This window comes from Giraffa tippelskirchi, chromosome 1 (genome assembly GCF_054371585.1).
Source record: "Giraffa tippelskirchi isolate mGirTip1 chromosome 1, T2T-mGirTip1v1.2.pri, whole genome shotgun sequence".
In the NCBI taxonomy this organism is placed as follows: domain Eukaryota; kingdom Metazoa; phylum Chordata; class Mammalia; order Artiodactyla; family Giraffidae; genus Giraffa; species Giraffa tippelskirchi.
Window position 1 is genome coordinate 201,235,522 of NC_137275.1, and position 27,390 is coordinate 201,262,911.

General features: G+C 41.5%; 1 long non-coding RNA gene across 3 annotated transcripts; it reads right to left on the reverse strand.

The window, feature by feature from the left end:
* Nucleotides 1–1,575: 1,575 nt before the first annotated feature.
* On the reverse strand, nt 1,576–27,356 carry LOC145519620 (uncharacterized). Of its 3 annotated transcripts, XR_014063830.1 has the most exons (6): nt 27,198–27,286; nt 25,131–25,210; nt 24,568–24,706; nt 12,266–12,418; nt 3,514–3,620; nt 1,576–3,083 (listed from the first exon to the last, which is right to left on the reverse strand). It is a non-coding gene; the product is annotated as an uncharacterized LOC145519620 (long non-coding RNA). The 3 variants fall into 3 exon arrangements; XR_014063832.1 differs by lacking the exons at nt 24,568–24,706; nt 25,131–25,210 and having other exon boundaries at nt 27,198–27,356; XR_014063831.1 differs by lacking the exons at nt 1,576–3,083; nt 3,514–3,620; nt 12,266–12,418; nt 24,568–24,706; nt 25,131–25,210 and adding exons at nt 23,156–24,106; nt 24,228–24,336 and having other exon boundaries at nt 27,198–27,307.
* Between the last annotated feature and the right edge of the window lie 34 nt (nt 27,357–27,390).

The window sequence follows — 27,390 nt, forward strand, 5'->3', positions numbered from 1 at the left end:
GATGTCCAACAGCACTTCAGACTCAAGAGTCCAAGCTAAACTTCCTCTCTTCTCTGCCCCCAAAATCTTTGTTTTTCAGAGAAAAATTTCTGAGATGAAACTATTTTAATAGAGGCTACATCTGGAGAGTTTAACTGTGGAACTGGAGAGAAACAGAAGGCAAGGACTTTTGCTTTTTGTCTTTTACTCCTCTATAACCTTGAAAAAAATTAACTAGGAATATCATCCTTAAAGTAAAAAGAACATGTTCTCTAGCATTCACTCTCATGGCCATTAAGGCAAGAACATTAGCATCCTTCCAGATGACTGTTCCCACCCCTCCCTGTCCACTTGACACCAGGCCCTCTTTCCAACCCCACCATCACACGTGTATGCAGAATGTAGCCACTGCCAGGGCCTTCCAGCCTTCCCATCCCACTCCAGTCTACTCCACTGATTTGGATTCTCTTTTTATTTCTCTCAAATGCATAGCCGAGCATTGGAGTAGCAATGACATCTCATTGCAGTGCCCAAAATGAAGTCCTAAGTCCTTGGCATGAAATAGAAACTCCTCATGACCCAGTCTCAGCCAACTAGATAGACCTGAACCCAGGCCCTCACCTTCCAGATCTGCTCATTTCTCAATATCCCTGAGCTTCTCATCCAGACCAGGGCCTGTGATGGTGCTCACCAATCAGATTTTCATGAGCACTGACAACAGGGCTTGTGACAGTGCTCTGCATGGCCCACAATATTGTTACTTTTTTCCCTTTTTCTCTTAATTCTCATATATGAGAATTAACCCATGTGTAAGACCAACACCACTTGCCACCTCAGTGCTATTTATTACTATGGTATTATAAAAAATAACACAAGTTTGTGAATCTCATGGGCCTAGATTCAATACTGGAAGGTGACTTACTTTTCTCTTCCAAAAAGAGAATCTCATGCAGGTGTCCGGAGGATGAAAAAAGAAAGGGGCATAACGCCCCAAGCATAGCTCCTGACATAGCAGTTCTACAACAGATACCATCTGTCCCTTGTCCTCCAGGGTCCCTGTTCTTACAATGTCCTCTTAAACCAGTCCAAAGGCAGCCTTCGGGCTTCCCATGTGGCTCAAGAGTAAAGAATCCACCTGCCTATGCAGGAGATGCGGGTTCAGTCCCTGGGTCAGGAAGATCCCCTGGAGAAGGACAGGGCAACCCACTCCAGTATTCTTGTCTGGAGAATCCCATGGAAAGAGGAGCCTGGCAGGCTACAGTCCATGGGGTCATAAAGGAGTTGGACATGATTTAGTGACTAAAATAACAACTCAGCCTTCAGCAGCCAGCTAGGGGCTGCCTGCTCTGTGGTCCGGCAGCACAATTGGGCAACATTCTTCCAGTGCATGGTATGCAGAATAATTACTTACAAAAATATCCTTGTCCTAATCTCCAGAACCTGTGATTACGTTAGCTTACATGGCAAAAGAGACTTTCCAGATATAGCGGAGTTGAGGCTCTTGAGGTGAAATTTTCCTGGATTATCCAAGTGGGCTCAGTGTAATTCCAAAGGTCTTTACAATATGGAGGCAAGCGAGTCAAAGAAGCAACGTGATGACAGAGGCAGAGATTGGAGTGTTTCTTTTGTCTAGAAGCTGGAAAGGGCAAGGAAATAGATTTCCCCCCAGAGTCCCCAGAATGAACCAGTCCTGCTGACCCCTTGATGTTTAGCCCTGAGAAACTGATTTCACACTTTCGAACTTCAGAGCTATAAGACAGTAAATGTGAGTCATTTAAGTCACTGAAAAAAAGTGAAAGTGTTAGTTGCTCAGTAGTGTCTGACTCTTGGCGACCCCATGGACTGTAGCCCGACAGTCTCCTCTGTCCATGGAATTCTCCAGGCAAGAATACTAGAGTGGGTAGTCATTTTATTCTCTACAGGATCTTCCTGACCCGGGGATTGAGCCCACATCTGCAATGGCAGGTGGATTCTTCACTGCTAAGTTACCAGAGCAGTCCCATTAAGTCACTAAGTTGGTGTTATTAGGTTGGTGTAAACATAACTGCAGTTTCAGACTGTGAATTTTAAATCATTATAACTAGTCTCAAACACTCATTAAGTGGAACCATTACAATCAACACATTTTTGCCAATGAAAAATAAGTTTGTTTATTCCTGCAGCATAAAAATCTGTGCTTCAGGATTCAACAAACTTTCAGAAAGCATTTTCTGCCTCCTGCTGGTTGTGGAAGCATTTTCCCTGCAAAAAGTTGTCAAGGTATTTGAAGAAGTGGTAATTGGTTGGCAAGAGGTCAGGTGAATATGGCAAAAATGCGTAGTGCAGTTCACTCAACTTTTGAACCATTGGTTTAGTGATGTGTGGTTGAGCATTGTGGTGCAGAAGCAGTGGGTCCCTTCTGTTGACCAATGGTGGCTGCAGGCATTGTGGTTTTCAGTGTGACTCACTGATTTGCTGAGCATACTTCTCACATGTAATGGTTTCACTGGGATTCAGAAAGCTTTAGTGGATCAGATGGGCAGCAGACCACCAAACAGTGACCATGACTTTTTTTGCGGCAAATTTGGCTTTGGGAAGTGCTTTGGAGCTTCTTTTTGGTCCAGTCATTGAGCTGGTCATCACCAGTTGTTGTAGAAAGTGCACTTTTCATTGTACATCACAATCCAATCGAGAAATGGTTCTTTGTTGTTGCATTGAATAAGAGAAGACAACACTTCAAAATGACAATTTTTTTTGATTTTCAGTCAGCTCATGAGGCACCCACTTACTGAGCTTTTTCACCTTTCCAGTTTGCTTCAGATGCTGAATGCCATAAGATGGTTGACATTGAGTTCTTTGGCAACTCCTTTGTAAGAGGATCAGCTTTGATGATCCTCTCAGTTTGTTGTTGTCAACGTCCCATGGCTGGCCACTGTGTTCCTCATCTTCAAGGCTCTTGTTTCCTTTGCAAAACTTCTTGAACCACCTCTGCACTATACATTCATTAGCAGTTCCTGGGCAGATGCATTGTTGATGTTGTATTATCTCCACTCCTTTACAATCCATTTTGAACTCGAATAAGAAAATTGCTCAACTTGCTTTTTGTCTGACATCATTTCCCTAATCTAAAACAAATACAAAATAAACAGCAAGTAATGTCATTAGCAAAAATATATAAAGTGAGAAATGGGCATTAAAAATGATGTATAACATAACCACATTTATTTAAAAATGCATTCTAATATCAAATGGCAATGTTCAACGGTGCAAAGCCACAATTACTTTTGCACCAACCTATTAATTTTGTTACCAGCAATAGGAGACAGTACAGGGTAACAGCTAGAGCTGAACTGTGCACCACACCATCTTCCCAGTGGTTTGCTGAAGGGACAACAGCCCATTTTTCTTAAGTCATAGCTCCATATTTGATTTATTTGAAAAGATCAATGCAAAGCCTGCTGAATTCAGTCAACAGCTGACATCTAAAAGGTCAAAATCTGTCCCACTCCACAGTTTCATGATGATCGTATGATATCATTTTTAATCCAGAAATACCTTTGAAAGTTGCTTTCATATCTATGATTGATCATGAGTCAGGCCTGGGACCTGAGACCCTTTGATGTGTGCTGCAATGCTTGCACCTGGACACTCCTATCCTTGAGCTAGAAAATACAAAGAAATTATATGAGAGTAAAAATAATGGTGCATGTGCAGTTGGGGCAAATTCTGGTCCAAAACACACAAAAAGACAAAAATCCCAATCGCCATTTCTGAACAGCCAGGAGCAAAAACTGGGTGTTGGGAGCAAAATAGGGTGCTGGGCATGCCCCCAGCACTCAACACCACAAAGGGGTGGGTAAATCACCTAAGCCACCCCTTCAGCCTGACCCCTGGACACACCTCCACCCTCACCCCATATAAGGAATTAGCTTGCCCACCCTGCCCTGCTCCTGCCGTGGGAAGCAAGTGAGAGAACCTATTTCTTGTTTTTACTCCCTCCTGTAGTTGGCACAGGAGCCCCAGTAAAGCCTTGCCTGAATTTCTTGCCACTTCCCTAAGAGGGCATAATTTCCCTGATCCTGGGTGAGAGGAAGCTCTACCACAAGTTACCCCAGAGGGACTAGTGTCTCTTCCTTGGAGTAAAGAGTATTAAGGGACATAGAGAGGTAGAGGCTGGGATTGGTCAGAGAGATGAGGAATAGTAGGTGACTGCAGAGAAGTGAGTGGCTCTGGAGAAGTAGAGATACTGTCAGGAGTCAGGGGAGCCTGGTGATCCCCTCTGAGAGATGGGAGAGCATAGAAGGGGATCATATGAAATGTCAGGAAAGCTTCTGGTTCCTCACGTTTTGAATTACTAGAGCTATATAGAACAGGATTTTGGTAAAGAACCTTGAAAGCCTGAATATAGGAAACCTCAGTCCACTTTCCCATCCTGCAGCAATAAAGATCCAATTGCAGAATAGTATTATAATTTAGAGACATTTTTTCAGACTATTTTTCTCCATTTCCCAACTTATACAAATTTTTCCTTTCTTAGCCCTTCTATTTAAAAAAATTTCCAGTTCTTAAGGATACACTTCAGAGGTGTTTCTTCTGGCTTGGAGAGGGATCCTCCCATGTCGGGTAACTTGTGACCGAGAACAAGAGAGTTTACAAATAGAATCTGGTGTCCCAGAAACATTTACCAGAAGGCTTTAACCTGAAGGGGTTCAGGGTGTCCCCCAAATTCCTTTCAAACCTAATGGGGTTTCAAGCATCCTCTACTCTGCTATCAATTCCTGACCAGATGTCTCTGGTCTTCCTTAGTGCCTTATCCAAGGTGTCCCCCCATGTGGCTGGGGAAGGGGGGGACATTTGAATCATTGCAGACTGGTTGCCAGGATTTTCCTTCGGAGGGATCCATTGTCTATACAGCTTATGACCTACGATAAGTCTTACTACACTGGGGTGTATTGCTCGTGACTGAGCATCTACAAAGTTTCTAATTTGGGCTTCTGGGTAGTGGCCAGCCAGATAGGCTGTTTATAGCAATGTGTAGGCTGTCAAATCCTGGAGTGAAGGAGCCCAATAGATACAAAGAGGAACCCTTGGAGAAATTGAAGTTGGGTGTTATGGAAGATGGCACTTGGTTCAAGGCTGGAGGCTGAGAGACAGAGAAATTCTCATAGTAAATTTTGGGACATTGAGTAAGGTAAGAAACTAAATAGCAGAAGAACCCAAAATGCTTTGCCCTATATGTCTGGCAGCTAAGACAGAATTGGGAATCGTCTGACAATTTTGTCTGACATAGACAGCACTGAGTTTGGCAGAGCAGGGACGCAGTTTAGGAATGAAGTTCAAGAAATCCTCCCCTAAAAGGGCATGGAGATATAAAGTGAGAAAGATATCTTGTTGTGAAAGTAAAGTGTGAAAGAAAAGTATAGTGGAGGATTCCACATTGGACAGTGAGAGAACGAGAGAAGCCTAATGGGCTCGTTCATGATGGGAAATCACATTTTCATCAGGTCCCAAAGCACAGCGTCAGCTGTCACCCAAGTGTTATTTGAATCTTTGTGACCTGGGGAATACCCTTGCCACCCCCAACTTTGGGGGAAGACTTAGCGCAGTGGGAGAACAGAGTTTATGCCCTGTGGGTTTTGAAAAGAGAGCAAAGCAGAGAGCAAGAGAAAGAGGGCAAGAGCAACAGTCAGGGACCTCAAGCTGCAGTTGGGCAAGGCCTGCAGTTTACCTTGAGTTCCTGGGTTTTGGCATCAAATATGATCTTGGGGTTTCCCTGGTAGCCAGACAGTAAAGAATCCACTTGCAATGTGGGAGACCTGAGTTCGATCCCTGGGTTGGGAAGATTCCCTGGAGGAAAGCATGGCAACCCACTCCAGTATTCTTTCTTGGAGAATGGACAGAAGAACCTGGCAGGCTACAGTGCATGGGGTCTCAAAGAGTCGGACACGTCTGATCAACTAAGCACAGCACTGTGTGATCTTGGGTGGCCTCAGCTGTAATGGCTTGAAGCAGGGTTTCGGTTGCCCACCAGAGACAGGTTGGGCTGCAGCAGTGAGAGTGCAGAATTCTAACTCCTAGAAGAGCGGCCAGTGACAAGGTCCTGCCCCTTTGGCTTTGCAGAAATGAATTCCCACAAAGACAGAAAATAGTGAAACAAGTAAAGTGTTTATTAAGAGGAAAAAGAGTACATGTGGATGACACACCGGCAGGCTCAGAGAGATTTGAGCCCTCGTGGTGGTTTAAATTATTTTTATGGGACATTTCTTCTGGGTTTCCTTTGACGAATCATCTTGCTTTACCTGGTTCTGAGTCTGTATTTGGTATATCTCAGGATCCTCCCATGAGCGCATGCACATCTCTTAGCAAAGATGGATTCTAGCAAAGAGGACTATGGGTATGTTGACATCACCTGCTACGGGGTGGTGTCCCCTCCCTTTTTGACCTTCAGGGAGCTGCATAGTCAGGAAGGTGTCCTTGAGTTCGGGAATGAGAAATACATAGTCCTTTGTCTTTTGTTCTGGGCAGGGCTCGGCCTCTCCTACCTTCATCTTAGAGTGCAAATTCTAGCTGCTCAGCCTGGGGCCCATCTATTTCCTGCCTCAATATCACCTTACAGATGAGGAAACTGAGGCACAGAGAAGGGCCATGTGCTGTGCTGTGCTTAGTTGCTCAGTCGTGTCTGACTCTTTGTGACCCCCGTGGACTGCAGCACACCAGGCTTCCCTGTCCTTCACCATCTCCTGGAGCTTGTTCAAACTCATGTCCATTGAGTCGGTGATGCCATCCAACCATCTCGTCCTCTGTCGTCCCCTCCTCCTTCTGCCTTCAATCTTTCCCAGCATCAGGATTTTTCTAATGAGTTGGCTTTTTGCAACAGGTGGCCAAAGTATTGGAGCTGCAGCTTCAGCATCTGTCCTTCCAAAGAATATTCAGGACTGATTTCCTTTAGGATTGACTAGTTTGATCTCCTTGCTGTCCAAGGGACTCTCAAGAGTCTTCTCCAACACCAGTTCAAAAGCATCAATTCTTTGGCACTCAGCCTTCTTGATGATCCAACTCTCACATTCGAACATGACTACTGGGAAAACTATAGCTTTGACTATAATGGACCTTTGTTGGCAAAGTGATGTCTCCGCTTTTTAATACACTGTCTATGTTTGTCATAGCTTTTCTTCCCAGGAGAAGTGTCTTTTAATTTCACGCTTGCAGTCACCATCTGCAGTGATTTTTGAGCCCAAGAAAATAAAGTCTGTCACTGTTTCCATTGTTTCCCCATCTATTTGCCATGAAGTGATGGGACCAGATGCCACGATCTTAGTTTTTTGAACGTTGAATTTCAAGCCAGCTTTTTCACCCTCCTCTTTCACCTTCATCAAAAGGCTCTTTAGTTCCTCTTTGTTTTCTACCATAAAGGCGGTGTCATCTGCATAGCTGAGGTTATTGATATAAAGAATCAAGAAGCTGGCAACTTGCAAATGCCAATGAGTACAGACAACAGAAGCCCCACACACCCTCACCCAGAGCCAATTCTCTCTAGCCAGAATTGGAAAAGGACAACCTAGCAAGACAGAAAACTTTTAGATCATAACATAAAGACCTTAAAGAACCAAATAGAAATCTTAAAACTAGAAAATGCAAATTAAAAACTCTAATCAAATATCACAGAAAATATTGCAGCTCTATTGCCATCCCCATCCTCAAAGAGTTACTAGGAAAACTAGATGCCCACCCTCACCCGCCTGACTGTAACAAGACAGTCCCTCCCACTCACCAGCATGGTGTTAGAGAAGGCTGAATGAGGAGCTAGGGCTTTTATCCCTATCTGATGGTAATGAATCCCTCCTCCACTATGTCAGTGGAGACTAAGTAGGGAATCTGAATTTCCAACCCAGCTGGGCAGTACCAAGGTGGTATACTCCTTTTCTCACCAGTGCAGTGACAGAGGAGTCTGTTGAAACAAAGAATTTAACTATGAAACAGTCTCATAGCATAATAATTATTATGTCCAGAATATAATAGAAAATCATCAGATAAACCAAGAAGCAGGAAAATCTCAACTTGATTGAGAAAAGGCAGCAGAAGCCAACACCAATAGGACACATGTTGGAATTACACAGCAAGGGTTTTAAAACACCCATAATGAAAATGCTTTGATGAGCAAATATGAGCATGTTTGAAACAAATGAAAAAAAATTAGAAAGTCTCAGAAAAGAAATAGAAAAAATAAAGAAAGTAAAATGAATATTTTAGAACTAAAAAATACAAATGAAAAACTCAAAGAATGGGCACAATGGAAAACAGAGAGGGTAGTACGGAGTGAAGAATCAATAAAGCTGAAGGTAGAATGATGGAAATTATCCAACTGAACAAGAGAAAGAAAACAGATTTTCTAAAAGTGAGCTCCCAATTCCTGTGTGTCAAGATTGTCCTGTAATACAAATCTTACATGTGTTATTGGAGCCTCAGAAGGAGAGGAGAAAGAAGGTGGGACTGAAAAGTTTTCAAAGAAATAATGGCTGAACATTTCCCAAACTTAGCAGATGACATAAACCTATAGATGCTAGAAGCTGAACAAACTCCAAATAGTATAAACCCAATGAAATCCATGTAAAACATCACAAAGTTCTGAAAATGAAAGACCAAGAAATTTTTTTAATTTAAGAAAAAATTTTAAGCGTTTTATTTTGTATTGGGGTATTACTGATTAACAATGTTATGATAGTTTCAGGTGAACAGCAAAGGGACTCTGCCATACATACACATATATACTTTCTCCCCCAGACTCCCCTCCCATCCAGGGTGCCACATAACATTGAGCAGAGTTCCGTGTGCTATACAGTAGGTCCTTGTTGGCTATCCATGTTAAATATAGCAGTGTCTGCAAGTCCATCCCAAACTCCCTAACTATCCCTCCCCCCATCTTCCCCCTGGCAACAATAGGTTCTTTCTCAAAATCTGTGAGTCTCTTTCTATTTTGTAAATAAGTTCATTTGTATCATTTTTTTTTAGATTCCACATCTAAGGGATGTCATACAATATTTCTCCTTCTCTATTTGACTTACTTCACTCAGTATGACAATCTCTAGGTTTATCCCTATTGCTGCAAATGGCATTGTTTCATTCTTTTAAGTGACTAAGTAATATTCCATTGTATATGTGTACCACATCATCTTTATCCTTTCCTCTGCTGATGGACATTCAGGTTGCTTCCATGTCTTTGCTGTTGTAAACAGTGCTGCGATGAAGATTGGTGTGCATGTACCCTTTTGGATCATGTTTTTCTCTGGATACGTGCCCAGGAGTGGGATGGTAGGGCCATATGGTAGCTCTATTTTTAGTTTCTTAAGAAACTTCCATACTGTTCTCTATAGTGGCTATACCAATTTACATTCCCACCAACGCTGTAGGAGGGTTCCCCTCTCTCCACACTCTCGCCAGCACTTATTGTTCATGGATTTTTTGATGATAGCCCTTCTGGCTGTAGTTTTGATTTGCATTTCTCTAATAACTAGTGATGTTAAACACATTTTAATGTGCCTCTTGGCCACTGTACGTCTTCTTAGGAGAAATGTCTATTTAGGTCTTCTGCTCATTTGTTGATTGGATTGTTTGTTTTGATGCTGTTAAGCAGCATGAGCCGTTTGTAAATTCTGAAGACTAATCCCTTGTTAGTCACATCATTGGCAAATATCTTCTTCCAATTTATGGGTTGTCTTTTCACTTTGTTTATTGTTTCCTTTGCTGTGCAAAAGTTTTTGAATTTAAGTAAGTTCCATGTGTTTATTTTTGTTTTTATTTTCATTATTCTAGGAGATGGATTGAAATGTGAGAGAAGGTTCTGCCTTTGTTTTCTTCTAGGTGTTTTAAAGCATCTGGTCTCATATTTAAGAAGGACCAAGAAATGACATTTTACCTATGGAGAAAACCATTCAAATGCCCGTATTTCTCATTAGAAATCATCCAGCCAGAAGTAAGTGGCACAGCATACTTCAAATACAGAAAGAAAAGAACTATGAATGCAGAATTCTATATCCAGTGAAAATATCCCTCAGGAATAAGGGGGAAATCAAGACACTCTTAGAGGAAGAAGAACTAAAATTTGTCATCAGCAGACATACCACAAAAGATGTTCTTGAGACAAAAATGATAAAAGAAGGAATTCTGGAATGTCGGTGAGGAAGACAGAAAAACAGTAGGAGTAAAAGTATGAATAAATCCAGCAGATTTTTCTTCTCTTCTCGAATACTCTAAATCATATTGACAGGGTTGGGGTGGGTGGCAAGCAGGAAGGAAGATTTCTCTTATGGCCCTCACTTTCTTGATGACAGTCTGTCACAGTTTGGATGGCACACCCTCTGCTTTTTCCTCTGATTTTATTCCACAGGGTACAGGAGAAAGAGCCCTGCACTATATGACCTGGTTATAGTCCCAGTTCTGTCACTGACTAGCTGTGTGATCTTGAACAAATCGACTCCCTGAGCCTTGTCTATAAAATGGGTATAAATCTACTTTATCTAGTTTTTGAAAAGAATTAAATAATTTTGTATTTAAAAGTACTTTGTAAACTGAAATGTACTGCATTAATAATTCCTTTTCAGAGGATAGGCCCCTAACTTGGTCTAGGGTATAGAGAGAAGAAATAATAACTGAGCTGAATCATGAAGGAGGAGAAAAGAAGAGGGGTGATAGGACAAGAGAGGAGCATGAACAAGGAAAAGGAAGGCTAGACAGATCTGGGAAAAAACCATCCTGATGGCTCAATTGGTAAAGAATCCGCCTGCAATGCAGGAGATCCCAGTTTAACTCCTGGGTCAGGTAGATCCACTGGAGAAGGGATAGGCTACCCACTCCAGTATTCTGCCCTAGAGAATTCCATGGACTTTATAGTCCATGGGGTGGCAAAGAGTCAGACATGACTGAGTGACTTTTTGGGCTTCCCTGGTGGCTCAGACGGTAAAGTGTCTGCCTGCAATGCAGGAGACCTGGGTTCAGTCCCTAGGTCGGGAAGATCCCCTGGAGAAGGGAATGGCAACCCACTCCAGTACTCTTGCCTGGAAGCCCCATGGACAGAGGAGCCTGGTGGGCTACAGTCCATGGGGTTGCAAAGACACGGCTAAGCGACTTCCCTTTCTTTCTTCTTTTCACTTATAGTATGCACAGTCAGATTAAAGATTAAAGGCAGGCAAGGTCATAAAGCACTTTGCATATCACCCTAAGGGGTGTGGACTTTTTAACGATGTGGTAAATGAGGTGTTTAAAGAGGAAGTGGAATGATCAGATTTGTGGTATGGAAATCTGCCGGGTGGGGGCAGTATAGAAGGAGGCATAGAGGCAGTCAGACTAGCCCAAGAGATCACTCAGGAAGCAGGAGCAGTAACCCAGGCCAGGAATGTCAAGAACCCAAGTTAGGGTAGCCATACCACAGGTGGAGAAGAGCATAGTAACCCAAGTAGTTCTGAGGAGGTGGAGTCCATAGGACAGAACGCCAGTGAGCAGGGAGGTAAAGGAAGAATGGAGGATGACTCCTGGTTTCTGATTTGAACTGAAAGATCCAAAGAGGTTCCTTCACTCAATTAGAAGGAGAAGCAATTTGAGGGAAAGAGAGAATCCAGTTTTAGAATGTTAAGTTAGAGGTACCTGTGGGACAAGCAAGTAGAAGGGTCTAATAAACTGCTAGAACATAGGAGGGAGATGTGGGATGTATGTAAACAGAAGACAGTCTTAGAGTGTTATTGGGATCACAATCTCATAGCTTGTATGGGGATGTGCTATATCGAGAGGCTTTCAAACTCTCCACCGTCATTCCTCAGAATTTGTTAAAAAGAAAATCAAACAGGGAACCCCTTTAAAAACACACATCTTAAAGGCCCTTTACATAGATTAAATCTTTATCATGCATGGTTAAGCTTGGAAACACTCAGATTCATAATGGTCTTTTCTTTTTTTTTTTTTTTTTTTTTTTCATAATGGTCTTTTCTAAGAATACTGCTTGCCTGGGTTCTTTTCCAGGATGGAAGATCCTCTGTAGCATGTGTAGTGTTGCAGTCAAGAATTTCCATCCACATTCAACCTACATCTCTTTTGTCTGGTTAAGCCCATTGCTTGTGGTTCTTATTCTCACTGGAAATAATTTCTTACTGTCAGCTTACACAGTAACACTTTATAACTTTAAACCTGTGATTGAACTATTCCAAACATATGGATGAAAATTTTTCAATGCATATGTCAAGATGTTTCCAAATCTCAACTACAATTAACATTCTACGTTAATTTCCCATGTCCCTCCTCTCCCTTGCCCACTCCTTGCCTGCCATAATGGACTTCTTTGCATTTCTGGAAGGCCCAAGGCCTTATTTTTACTAACTGCTTCTTTATAATGACTGGAAGTAAATTGACATGCAATTTAACACCAAAAGCAGAAATAGATCACTTCCTTTCTCTTGAGTCATAGTTTATTCATCTGTAAAATAAGAAGGTTAAATTTGATTGGAATTAGATGACAAGAATGGAACCCCTGGATTCCCAGGGGGCTCTCAGTGATGTAAACAAGAATAAGTAAGCTAATAAAATGGAATTTTTGCCCACAAAAAGGCTACACAAGGAATAAACATTTACTAAGTACACATGTACTTAGGTTTATGTTTCCTTGGAGTTGCATAATGAAGTAGGTATTTCCATTTTCAAATGAAGCACTAGCACACAGAGAGGGAGATAACTTTCCTAAGGCAGAATTGGCATTTTACAAAACTAAATAAAACAAAAAATCAGGTTTCTTTGCTTTTAAATGGAATTATATCAACTTAATAATTTAGCCAGGATTATCTAGTTAACTGGAGAAGGAAATGGCAACCCACTCCAGTATTCCCAGTGCTGGAAATCCTATGGACAGAAGAGCCTGGCAGACTCCTGGCATTCCATGGGGTGGCAAAGAGTCGGACATGACTCAGTGACCAAACAACAACAACCAGTTACAGAGGGAAAAAAGGAAAAAGAAGTGGACTTTTGTTTTATAGATACCATTCAAAACATGACTCATAGGGAGAGGCATATAATTATGTGTATCCTTCTCAATAAGGTTAGGAATCTATGGAATAGCTGTTTCCTAAAGCAAGGAACTTCCATCTCAAAAAAATCCTAGGATTCCAAGAAAACCTGTTGATAACAGTATGTGCATTGATAACTAGCTGCCACAAGGTGGCACAATTCTCAGTAAATGCAATGAGGTTGCGTATGTGCCTGCAAAGTCGCTTCAGTATTGTCCAACTCTACGAACTCATGGACTGTATAGGCCATCAGGCTCCTCTGTCCATGGCATTCTCCAGGCAAGAATAGTGTAGTGGGTTGCCTTTTCCTACTCCAGCAATGAGGTTGGTCTAAGTCTAAAATCTCAAATTTGGCTTCTCCACTCAGAGCATCCTTTCTCTGTTAGAAATTCAGTCTGATCTTTCTATTTAATAAGGGCAAGCTTACATGAATGTGGTTATTCCTTTAATCTGGAATCCCTCCCACTGTCTCTTATCTCCCTTCTCTCACTAACTCACATTCATTTTTAGCTTACACCTAAGATATCATTTCCTTAGAGACTCTCATCTCCCTGAACAAGGTTAGTTTCCTGAGAACATGCTCCTGGAGCATCTTTGCCCTTGGTCATATTTCACTTTTTAAATTTCTAACTTCTAGGTTTGAAGCTTCATATAAGGACAAACAGCCACATCGATCCCATTTGCAGATCAAATCTAGAGGCCAGCCCAGTGTCTGAGTCATAGTAGGCATACAATAATTAGCATTGCTCAATGAATAAAGTAATGGTAGACTAAACATTAGAGAAATAGATAACCTCTAAGATTTCTTCCTCCAGATTTCAGGGGAAACATTTTTTCTCACCAAAAAGAAACAAAAGATTGACCAAGTTTCCATCATTTCTGGTCTTTAACTCCATATAGTGGTGGGAGATGATTAGCAACACTTAGGAACTACTTTATATTTCCTCAGTTAATGTCACACTATTATCCACAATTGTGTGATTTAACTATCCACTTCGGAAGCTGTCATCTAGAGTAGTAATAAATGAGTCTCCTGTGACTGAGGAGAACAACTTGGATCTAGTGTGGAGAGGGATTTCTTCCAAGCTTGCCTCTGGCAGCTGAACAACTTTCTCCCAGGAACAGGGTGTGAAATATGATATTTTCCAAGAGAAATGTGCTCTAACCAATTGGGTCTGTGCTTTGAGGCTGCTCTAGTTGGTGTGTGCAAAAAGCCTAAGCATTATCCATTAGGGAGATTTTTATATGATCTTTGCTCCTTTTTTCTTTGCATGCTAAGAAAACTTAACTCAAGTTAAATTTAATTCAACAGTGAACATTTGCTATGTGCAAGAAACTGTGCTGAGTCCTATAGAGATGTGAAAAGCAAGACTCCTGTCCTCAAGAAGTTTACAGTCCAGTATTTCTTGCTGCTGTTGTTCAGTTGCTAAGTCATGCCTGACTCTTTGTGACCACATGAACTGCATCACTTCAGGCTTCCCTGTCCTTCACTATCTCCCGGCGTTTGCTCAAATTCACGTCCATTGAATTGGTGATGCTATCTAACCATCTCACCCTTTGCTGCTCCCTTCTTTTGCCTTCAATCTTACCTAGCATCAGGGTCTTTTCCAATGAGTCAGTTCTTTGCATCAGGTGGCCAAAGTGTTAGATTTCCAGCATTTCTTATTTCAGCACTATTAGTCATAGTTCACATTAAGTTCATATTTTGGACAAATGATTCCTACTCTTTAGGAGAGCCTAATGGAATCTTGAATTGGGTAACAGGAAGGGGTGATAGTGAGGTCACTGAAAAGGATAGATTCAATATGTGCATATTAATTTGATTATTATAACTACAGAAAGAGTGTGTGCTAAGTCACTTCAGTCATGTCTGACTCTGTGCAACCCTGTGAACTGCAGCCCACCAGGCTCCTCTGTCCATGGGATTTTCCAGGCAAGAATACTGAAGTGGGTTGCCATGCCCTCTTCCACGGGACCTTCCTGACCCAGGGATCAAAACCACATCTTTTACATCTACCTGCATTAAGTGGGTTATTTTACCACTAGCACCACCTGGAAAGCCCAACTACAGAAAGTAAAGCACAACAAAACTATCCTCCTGAGGGGAAGGATCAATAAGTACCAATTATGTGGATTTAATATTAGAGAGGTGACAACAGACTCAAATATTAGCACACAGGTACCCTAATCTCCCTCTGGCATGTTCACTTCAAGGCTCCAGCAATAATCAACTAACAGTTCCCACTGACTGAATACCCACCTGGGCTTTAGGATCAGCAGCTATTATCCACATCTTTGCATGTGCTGTTGCCTCTGTTTGTGCTGCTCCAACCTAGTGTGGCTGGGAAACCCTTTCCCTTCAAAACCCAATCCGAGCTCACAGATGCCTCTGACAAAGCCTCTCTTCCTCCTCTGGAGCTTCTAATCACTTTGTTGTCTCGGCTTATTCATGTGGACACCATCCTCTCACACTGCAAGGCTGGAGCTGCGCCTCATTCCTACAGCACCTCCAACCCTATAGGTTGGGTTCTTCAAGATGCTAGAGGGTGTCCTTCCCTCTGTGTGCTGCCTGAAGTCTGCCACAGTGGAGAGGAGTCCCTGGGGAGTCAGAAAGTCTCTTTTCCCTATATGTCCACAGCTGTAGCACTAAAATTACTTTTAGGACTTTTCATGGGATTACTTTTCATGGGAAACTGTCCTAGAAAATCCCAAGAGGGCATCAGATGACTAGAAACATCATTAGATTGATTACTATTCTCAATTCACATGTTTTCTCAAGATTAAAGTGCTTTCATATGTACTATTTTCTTTCCATCTTTATAAAAACACAGTTTTAAGGATCTTAGAATCATCTGAGCTGGAAGTACCTTAAAGAACATACCAATTCTCTTTCAAACAAAAATGAAGACCAGAAAATTTTAAAAACTTGCTCTGAGTCCTAAGATTTAGCAAGAAAAGCAAGCTGCAAAACAAATTACCACAAATTTAATGGCTTAAGACAACACCCGTTTATTAACTCACAGTTCTATGGGTAGAGGCCCTGCCTGGCTCAGCATGACTGGCTCCTTGCTTAGGGTCTCATGAGGCTGTAATTAAAGCATCAGTGGGCTGAGTTCCCATTTGGAGGCTCTGGGGAAGAATCTACTCTCAAGTTCCTCCTTACTGGCAGGACTCAGTTGCAGGATTGAAGGCCCAGTTTCCTTGTTGGCCATTGGCTCTCAAATCCTTTCTACCTGGCCCCTCCATCATCAAGCCAACCACAGGGCATCAAATCCTTCTAATACTTCCAATCTCTGATTTATGCTATGGCTACCAGCTACAGAAAATCCTCTGTTTTCAAAGGTCCCATGTGATTAGGTTAGGCCCATCAAGAAGATCCTCTCTCTTTTTCTTATCAACTGTGCCAGGTAACATAACCTAATCACAGCAGAAAACCCATCAGATTCAATCCCAAGGATGATTCAGGATGTGTATGTGGAAGGTAGGCAGGAACTCTTGGAAAACAAGTTAGAATCCTGCCTACACACAGGGAATGGACATCAGAGACATGGTTTTGATACCAGCTTCACTACTCACCATCTCTTTGGTTGGACATATCATTACATTTGATTGAGCTCATGTTTCTTCATTGGTACACTGAATTAATAAATACCCCACAAAGTTTTTGTAAGTGTTAATGACATGATGGATATGAGAATGACTTTAAGGTATAAGGTGTAACCTGGCAAGGTCTAGCTCAAGTTAATATGTACAAGTATGTGGCATCACTAGACTCAAAATTGCTAAAAGTTAGAGGAAAATTTGTCTCTTCAGATCTGCCAAAAACAGGGGCTTCCTCCTCTGCAGTGTCAGCCTTGCAGTCATAATGACATGGATGTTGAGGGCACCAAGAAATGGAGAGGAGCTACAGGGTTTCAAAAGGCAATTTCTTCCTACTCAGGACTAAACTGTATTTGGATGTATCTGGACTGCTCTAGCCCTTGGCTAAAGCTGGGATTTCTTCAAGTGACTAAACAGTCCTGGACCCCCAAGCTGACATGTTCATCTGATAAAGTTGGGGCCTAGCTCAGAAGGGGAAGGCACAGCAGAGATGACTGGGCACTTGTTTCAGCAAGGAAGACAGCTTGTCTATCTCTCCCCACTCTCCAATGTTCCTTAGGGCAAAAATTGTGAGTTGTGTTAACATCTAATCATAGCTCTCTTCATTTAGAACACCACCAAAGGGGCAAGTTTCTAAACGTACGAGTAAGCCAGCACACACATCTGTAGGAGCCTCATTTTCTCTTCCTTCAGTGTAGCTTACTTTCTGAGGAAGGAGCACATAAACCTGCATGTAAATTGCTTAAGAATGATGGTTTGTATATATTAACCGTGTTTGCCCCTTCAGCAGAAGAAACGATTATGTGGTGGTCTCCCTCAACCCTTTTTTGCTAAATACATAGAATAGGGCAGAGTCTGGCATATAACATATTTCAAAAAGCATTTGCCAAATGAAAAAATTTATAATAAAAGTAATGATAATAAAACAGTGAGCTGGACCCATATTTCCTATTTCCCACCCACCACTCTTTCTAGTAAACTGTTTCCCATTATATTGGTCTAGTGGCTGCCTTTTGAACAGATTTAATAAGCAGGTGTTAAAGCTCAGGCTAAACTTGAATGTGCCAGCTCCTACAGCCACTAGAAATTCCAACCAGTCTGTCAAGTTAAATGTCTCTATAAATAGTCATGCAGCTGAGGAAGTGAACAGCACGTTGACCATCTGTTGTCTTTCTTCCCTGGGGAGCTGAGTTGAAGGAATTTGAAAGGTTAATGAGCTCTCTCTGGCTCCTGTGATCTTGCATAATCTTTGGCTGTGGGTCTTGTCCATTTTGGAAGATAAACATCCATGAAATACCCTGGGAGTGTACATGCCTATACAATGATTAGAGGTGTCTCTCCATAGTGATCTGTGAAGTTTTTAGAGGCTCTAAAGGAATACTGGGAAATTACTGGCTTTGTAGTCAGCTCAGTGTTTTAAACCTTCATTCCTCCATTTAGTTGGATAACTTTGGTTCCTCTCTGATCTTCTGTTTCTTCACATGCAAAATTGGCAAAATAATATTAATAATATTTATATCATGGGGTTATTATGAAGGTTAAATGAACTAAGTACACAAAGCACTTAGTATAGAAATAGGCTCTTCATAAATTGTCTATATGATTGTCTGTATGTAACTAAATTTCCTCTTGAATACCTGTACATTTATTTCTTCAAACCATGCAAACATTTACTCCATAAACATTCACTAAGTGCTTAATAATGTACCAGTCCCTGTGCTAAATGATAGATGCTAAGTTAAGTGAGAGGATGGCTCAGGGAAAGGGAGAGGAAATTAACACTGAGAACCCACACTGAGCCAGACTCTGTGCTAAGTGTTGGGAATCGCAGGCAAACAAGTCACAGAATTTGAATCTCATATCTGCTTTTTCTTCTTCATTTCACACATTAATTCATTTCAGTCCAGTTCAGTCGCTCAGTCGTGTCCAACTCTTTGCAACCACATGAACTGCAGCACGCCAGGCCTCCCTGTCCATCACCAACTCCCGTAGTTTACCCAAACTCATGTCCATCGAGTTGGTGATGCCATCCAGCCATCTCATCCTCTGTCGTCCCCTTCTCCTCCTGCCCCCAATCCTTCCCAGCATTAGGGTCTTTTCCAATGAGTCAACTCTTCCCATGAGGTGGCCAAAGTATTGGAGTTTCAGCTTCAACATCAGTCCTTCCAATGAACACCCAGGACTGATCTCCTTTAGGATGGACTGGTTGGATCTTCTTGTAGTCCAAGGGACTCTCAAGAGTCTTCTCAAATACCACAGTTCAAAAGCATCAATTCTTCGGCGCTCAGCTTTCTTCACCATCCAACTCTCACATCCATACATGACTACTGGAAAAACCATAGCCTGACTAGATGGACTTTTGTTGGCAAAGTAATGTCTCTGCTCTTTAATATGCTGTCTAGGTTGGTCATAACTTTCCCTCCAAGGAGTAAGCGTCTTTTAATTTCACAGCTGCAATCAACATCTGCAGTGATTTTGGAGCCCAAAAATATAAAGTCTGACACTGTTTCCACTGTTTCCCCATCTATTTCCCATGAAGTGATGGGACCAGATGCCATGATCTTAGTTTTCTGAATGTGGAGCTTTAAGTCAACTTTTTCACTCTCCTCTTTCACTTTCATCAAAAGATTTTTTAGTTCCTCTTCACTTTCTTCCATAAAGGTGGTGTCATCTGCATATCTGAGGTTATTGATATTTCTCCTAGTAATCTTGATTCCATCTTGCGCTTCCTCCAGCCCAGCGTTTCTCATAATGTCCTCTGCATATAAGTTAAATAAGCAGGGTGACAATATACAGCCTTGACGTACTCCTTTTCCTATTTGGAACCAGTCTGTTGTTCCATGTCCAGTTCTAACAGTTGCTTCCTGACCTGCATACAGGTTTCTCAAGAGACAGGTCAGGTGGTCTTGTATTCCCATCTCTTTAAGAATTTTCCACAGTTTATAGTGATCCACACAGTCAAAGGCTTTGGCATAGTCAATAAAGCAGAAATAGATGTTTTTCTGAAACTCTCTTGCTTTTTCGATGATCCAGCAGATGTTGGCAATTTGATCTCTGGTTCCTCTGCCTTTTCTAAAACCAGCTTGAACATCTGGAAGTTCACGGTTCACATATTGCTGAAGCCTGGCTTGGAGAATTTTGAGCATTACTTTACTAGCGTGTGAGATAAGTGCAATTGTGCAGTAGACTGAGCATTCTTTGGCATTGCCTTTCTTTGGGATTGGAATGAACACTGACCTTTTCCAGTCCTGTGGCCACTGCTGAGTTTTCCAAATTTACTGACATATTGAGTGCAGCCCTTTCACAGCATCATCTTTTAGGATTTGAAATAGCTCAACTGGAATTCCATCACCTCTACTAGCTTTGTTTGTAGTGATGCTTTCTAAGGCCCACTTGACTTCACATTCCAGGATGTCTGGCTCTAGGAGAGTGTTCACACCATCGTGATTATCTGGGTCACGAAGATCTTTTTTGTACAGTTCTTCTGTGTATTCTTGCCACCTCTTCTTAATATCTTCTGTTTCTGTTAGGTCCATACCGTTTCTGTCCTTTATTGAGCCCATCTTTGCATGAAATGTTTCCTTGGTATTTCTGATTTTCTTGAAGAGATCTCTAGTATTTCCCATTCTATTGTTTTCCTCTATTTCTTTGCATTGATTGCTGAGGAAGGCTTTCTTATCTCTCCTTGCTATTCTTTGGAACTCTGCATTCAAATGGGAATATCTTTCCTTTTTTCCTTTGCGTTTTGCTTCTCTTCTTTTCCCAGCTATTTGTAAGGCCTCCTCAGACAGCCATTTTGCTTTTTTGCATTTCTTTTCCATGGGGATGGTCTTGATCCCTGTCTCCTGTACAATGTCATGAACCTCCATCTATAGTTCATCAGGCACTCTGTCTATCAGATCTAGTCCCTTAAATCTATTTCTCACTTCCACTGTATAATCATAAGGGATTCAATTTAGGTCATACCTGAATGGTCTAGTGGTTTTGCCTACTTTCTTCAATTTAAGTCTGAATTTGGCAATAAGGAGTTCTTAATTCATTTAAGAGACATCAAAGTTCAACAAGCCACTTTGGCGTTCTGGTCACCAAAATTTCTTTTTGACTCAGTCTTCTTTGAATTCCACTGGGGCAGGAAAATATACCTAAGAGACTTACTTTACACTCCAGCCAAGCCTGAGCTCAGTCTTGGCCTCCCACTGCTCCCCAACTATCTTTGATTTTCTACTTGTAGTGAAGAATAACTCCACTTTCTCAACAGAAGCTTCAGTGCCCTGGGCCTCAATATGATTGCTTTTGAAAGTAATTGTGTTTTGGCAAGATCATCCTGCTCTCTTAATTAAGGGCTTCTGTGGTTTGGGCCTTGTCCTAGATCCTTTTAATTTATTCCCTGTTGTCAATTTCATCACTAAGTATGTCCTCTTATGTAATGTTATTATAGCACAAGTGACATAGTTCCATAAAATTTCAGGAAAAAGTGGATTTTACTGGAAATAAAAGTACTCAGAAAACCGCATTATGAAGAAACATTCCACAGTGCTGATTTGTTCTCTATTTCCCACAAATCTACAGCAACAAGTGACTCATTTTAAAACTAGCTCTAGAATTGCCCATCTAAAATAACTCAAGAAACACACACTTGTCATGTTTGTCACAATTAATCAATCTTACAACACAATTTCAGAACAATTAAAAGTTAAATAAGATATAAAACTATAAGAATTTTAGAACCACAAATGTGTGGAAATATTTATACTTCTCAAGTGGGAAAGGTATTACTAAGCATTGTATCAAAGGCAGAAAGCATTAAGAAAATGACCAATAGAATTGATTTCTGAAAAAAATTTAAAACTTTTACAAGGCCAAGAATTCTGCCAAATATTAGCAAACATAAATTAGGGAAAATATTTGCAATCCATAAAGAGCAGTTAACATATGCTGCTGCTGCTGCTAAGTCGCGTCAGTCGTGTCCAACTCTGTGCGACCCCATAGACAGCAGCCCACCAGGCTCCCCCGTCCCTGGGATTCTCCAGGCAAGAGTACTGGAGTGGGTTGCCATTTCCTTCTCCAGGGCATGAAAGTGAAAAGTGAAAGTGGAGTCGCTCAGTCGTGTCCGACTCAGTGACCCCATGGACTGCAGCCCGCCAGGCTCCTCTGTTCATGGGATTTTCCAGGCAAGAGTACTGGAGTGGGGTGCCAGTTTTTCACAATTGCATGTTAGGCAAAAGCCATGAGAAGACAATTCACAAAACAAATGTCCAGTAAACATATAAACATGTTTGACTTTTCCAATAAAGCAATACAGATTAAAACTATGAAACATAGTTTTTCATCATTAGAATGGTAAAGCTTAAATTTACAGATAAGGCAAGTACGTGCGTGAACCAGCACTCTAATACATTCTTACTGGATGGGATTAATTTTCTGGATGGCTATTTTGTAACATGCAAATTGTTTTTAAAAGCGTTACCATTCGACTCAGCAATTTCACTTTTAGGCATTATCCTAAGGAAATAACTGGAGAAGTCACAAAAATGTATTGTAGCACTGTTTATAATAAAGAAGAAATTGAAAAAACCTTCTTTCTACAGAGGGTAGTTAAATTATATGACATTTATACAGTGGAATATTATGCTACCGTTATGGGCTTCCCAGGTGGCTCAGTGTCAATGACTCTGCCTGCCATGCAGGAGACCTGGGTTTGATCCCTGGGTTGGGAAGATCCCCTGGAGAAGGGCATGGGAACCCATTCCAGTTCCATGAATTTCATGAACAGAGAAGCCCGGTGGGCTACAGTCCATGGGGTCGCAATTCTTTCTCCTTTACTGGCTTCAAAGAAGCTCCCAGGTTGTAAGAGGGTCGATGGAGAGAACCACGTGGCAAGGAATTGAGGACAGCTTCTAGAAGCTGAGAGCAGCCCACTGCTGACAGTCAGCAAAAAAAATGGAACCACAGTCTAGAGCTGTAGGGAGATAAATCTTGCCAATAACAGCTTGGAAGCAGATATTTCCATGGTCAAACCTCTGATGGGACTGCTGTCCTGGCCAACAGCTGATAGCAGCCTGGCAACAAAAACTGTGAGATAACAAATAAGTGTTGTTTTAAGTCACTAAGTTTGTGGTAATTTGTTATTTAAAGCTGTCTATGTTGCGTTAGGTAAAAAATAATTTATGAAACAGTATGTCATATGATCTTATTTAAATTAAGCTTATGTTTGAATAAATTTGTAGAAAAATGTCTTGGACAGTACAAGCCACTTTTATATATTTTAAATTCATGTATTTTTATATATAAAATTTATATATTTTAAAAGTAGTCCTCATACTTTTCTACTTTCTTGAAATTTATTTTTTCAATGAATACTATTTTTATAATTAAAGATAGATATATTCTCATTTTCAAAAATAATATATTCAAAACCTTGGGAGAAGAGTTTATCCTTTTTGTGTCATAATGATGTAACATTTGGGGGAGGAACCTTGGAACATATTGAAATTCACTGATTTAAAGATAATGTAACATATTTCTGTTCATTAAGGTAATCTGTGAATATGATTAAACATGATTGCCCATCTTTTATTAATACTAAGGATAAAATGAAAAAATGCAATCAGAGCTTTTGCACTGCTAAAAACAGCTCACATTAAATTGAAACAATTACATTATGGCTTATTTCAAACACAATTGCAAATAATTGTCAGTTCAGTTCAGTCGCTCAGTCATGTCCGACTCTTTGTGACCCCATGGACCGCAGCACACCAGGCCTCCCTGTCCATCACCAACTCCTGGAGTCTACCCAAACTCATGCCCATTGAGTAGATGATGCCATCCATCTCATCCTCTGTTGTCCCCTTCTCCTCCTGCCTTCAATCTTTCCCAGCATCAGGGTCTTTTCAAATGAGTCAGCTTTTCGCATCGGGTGGCCAAAGTATTGGAGTTTCAGCTTCAACATCAGTCCTTCCAATGAACACCCAGGACTGATCTCCTTTAGGATGGACTGGTTGGATCTCCTTGCAGTCCAAGGGACTCTCAAGTCTTCTCCAACACCACAGTTCAAAAGCATCAATTCTTCGGCGCTCAGCTTTCTTTATAGTCCAACTCTCACACCCATACATGACTACTGGAAAAACCATAGCTTGACTAGATGGACCTTTGTTGGCAAAGTAATGTCTCTCCTTTTAAATATGCTGTCTAGGTTTACCATAACTTTCCTTTCAAGGAGTAAGCATATTTTAATTTCATGGCTGCAGTCACCATCTGCAGTGATTTTGGAGCCCCCCAAAATAAAGTCAGCCACTGTTTCCCCATTTATTTGCCATGAAGGGATGGGACCAGATGCCATGATCTTAGTTTTCTGAATGTTGAGCTTTAAGCCAACTTTTTCACTCTCCTCTTTCACTTTCATCAAGAGGCTCTTTAGTTCTTCTTCACTTTCTGCCATAGGGTGGTGTCATCTGCATATCTGAGGTTACTGATATTTCTCCCTGCAATCTTGATTCCAGCTTGTGCTTCATAAGGAAACAAAATTACGACTTGAAAAACAGCTAAACCAGAACATTCATTCAACTCAATAATGGAATATCTGAGATAAACTAACAGGGTAAGTCTTCAATAAATGCAACAACTTACCATTCGAGAATGACTGTCCATTTATCTTCCTTAACAGTAGATAGATTCAGAGGAGTGGCTAAGGTGTATTACTGAGGATATCATAATTGGAGATGGTGCCTGGAATAAACTGTTTTAATATTAACTAAAAAATTATTTCTACATAGTACAGATTTTCTGTAACAGGGATGATTAAATACAATTTAATTTTTGGCTAGAAAGTACAATCACAATAACTATAGAGTACATCTTTTCAGCAACTAAAATACAGTATTTATAGCTAGTCGTGCGATGTGAATATGAAGTAACTAAACTCTAGGTTATTGGGTTTGCTAAAGAAAATATTGTCAGTTGTGAGTACCATCCAATCTTGGAATCTTTTCATGGATCCAAGAGCCTCACCGGCTCTATAGCGCAGATGTTTAAACACTCAACTCCCTATCCCGCATCTTTTCCTCTCATCTGATTGGCTTTGCTTGTGTCAGGTGCCCATCCATTTGCTGAGGAAGCAGAAGATGTCTAAATTAAGAATGCCACCAAGAAAATGCACACAAGGTAAAGTAACTCCGCCCACTCCCACCCGCTGCCCAAAGCAAGGAGACAATGGATGCTACCAGCCATAGCAATTAAACTCCTTAGCATGAATATGTGACCCATCATGATAAGGCACTGCCTAACTGTTCCATGTACTCGCCTATCCCCTCTCTCTTCATACCCAGTAGTCAATATGCCTCACTCTCTTTGCCATCTATATACTTTTGTACTACCATTCCTTACACTTAGCTGGTGGTCTCCGGTTCAATTTTCAAGACCCCATTAGTCATCAGCTCTTTAAAAAAAATATATTATTTAGAGCCATCAGTTCTTTAGAAATTCTTCTGTGACAACTCCCTTCCCTCCTTTCCAGGTTGGATGCCTTCTCACCTGTTCCATACCACCCATAGAATCATGATGTGTTCAAACTGTCTGTACTCTTGTCTTTCTCCCCTTTAATTGTGGACTCCCTGAAGGCAGAGATTATCTGACTAACACTTATGCTTAATGGAGCAGCAGATATTCAATAAGCATTAAAGTCTATTGAATGCAAAAAATCAGTCTCATTACTTACTAATAAACTCTAATATGGGTACTCTTCTCCCCTGGACAGTGTTGAGAAGTACCAAGTTCAACTTTTTCAGTTCTCTTTTAGCTTTGACTGTTTATCAAAAGCATTTGTTTTTACAACATTACTATATTGGTGTTTTGACATAACTATAGTTTTACACTGGTATATTACCTGAAGCCTGCTTCCTGGGCTTATAGGGGAGTGGCCTTATTCTCATTTTGTTTGATTCTAGTCAGCTTTAGACAGAGCAGAGTGGTCCTTCTTGACTTAGTACACGAAATTATATTCTTTAGGCCCATGTGCCTGTAAAATACTGTGTAGCAACTCAGTGGTATATCTATATCATTTGGTATATCTATGGTTTGTCACTATTATCTTTCAGTGTTCATGTGCATGAGAGGGCTAGTAATGCCCGTCCACCTTGCAGGATTGTTGAGCATTTAAGAGGAAGATATATGTAAAGCATTTAGCACAGGGTCAGCCACAGAGTTTGTATTTGCCTAGTAAGTTGTTCCGGAGATGGCAATGGCACCCCACTCCAGTACTCTTGCCTGGAAAATCCCATGGACGGCAGAACCTGGTAGGCTGCAGTCCATGGGTCGCTGAGAGTCAGACACGACTGAGCGACTTCGCTTTCACTTTTCACTTTCATGCATTGGAGAAGGAAATGGCAACCCACTCCAGTGTTCTTGCCTGGAGAATCCCAGGGATGGCGGAGCCTGGTGGGCTTCCGTCTATGGGGTCACACAGAGTCGGCCATGACTGAAGCGACTTAGCAGCAGCAGCAGCAGCAGCAAGTTGTTCAGCACACCCAGGGGAAGGAATTATTTCTTCTGAGTTGTGTGGTACACAACCACTTGCAAGTGTTTATAAAAAGAAAGAGGTTGTAGTTGTTCATCCAAAGGCATTCTTCCTTCCTTTTTTGGAAGGGAATTTTATTGAGGGCAGAAATATGCTTAGAGTACCAGGCAAGGCCATGTTACTAAGTTCAAATCTGTAAGATGTAGATAGATGTTGTTGGGTGGCGCTTCTGGAAAGATCCTTTCTAAAAGAGATTTTTTAAGAATCTGACAAATACTCAAGTCTGAATACTAGTTTCTTAGTCAAGTAAAATCGGTGTTTCATTTTGCAAAACAGTGACTAGTTAAGCTCACAACTCAAACTGTATTTGATTCGAACAAATGGCAATGCCATGTCATATCATCCAACCTAATAGTCCAAATGCCTTTCCAGACAATCATCATAGAATTTTAAAGATACGTATATCTCAAGGGTCAACTTTTGATAGAGTTAATAATTGTTACTGTGAAACTGGCTTTTTTTTCCTTTTTCTTTTTCTGCAAAGAGTAGTGGTGAAGAATACAATGACTACTAGTTCAAACTAAAATAAACTAAGGTGATGTTTGAAGATACAACAACCATTTTGGCCCAAACTTGGGGATAGAAGCCAAGAGTAAGGATAGAGCAGAGTTTGCAATCCTGGGGTACCAACCTAACACCTTCTTAGAGAGGGAAAAAAAGCCTAAGGGCTTAAGATGTTGAAAGTTAGGCATGCAGGCGAACCCATCCTTCCATCTGTTAACGGAGGTAGTGTGAGGCAGACTGCTGGGCCTTGATCTAAGCCCAGTATTCCCGTCCTTGGGAACATCTGGGACTAGCTGGAGGCTAGGTAGCCAGTAAGACTGGGGCTGGACTAGGATAACAACAGAGGAAGAAAAGGTGGAAAACAGGCTCTCGGTCCAGGGCTGAGAGGCTGGCCAAACCTCATACTGTGTCAGCGCTCGTCCCAAGTACTCCTTTCCCTTTTTTCTCCTACTGGTGTGGTCCGGGGAAAGCAGCGGGAGTCAAAACTGGACTTCAGCTATCCGCAGTCCCGCAGAACTGACCTCGAATCCACCCAACAGCGCCAAGCGCCAGACGTCTCTCGCCGCTGAGCAGGCAGTTAGCGCCCCACTGGCCCCTCAGCCCGCCGCCCACTTTGAAAGCTCCCGGAGCCGCCAGTCGCGTCACGGGCCGTCTCAGGCTGCCATTGGCCAGCGCGCGTCACGTGCAGCAGCGCGCGGCAGCGATTGGTGCGGT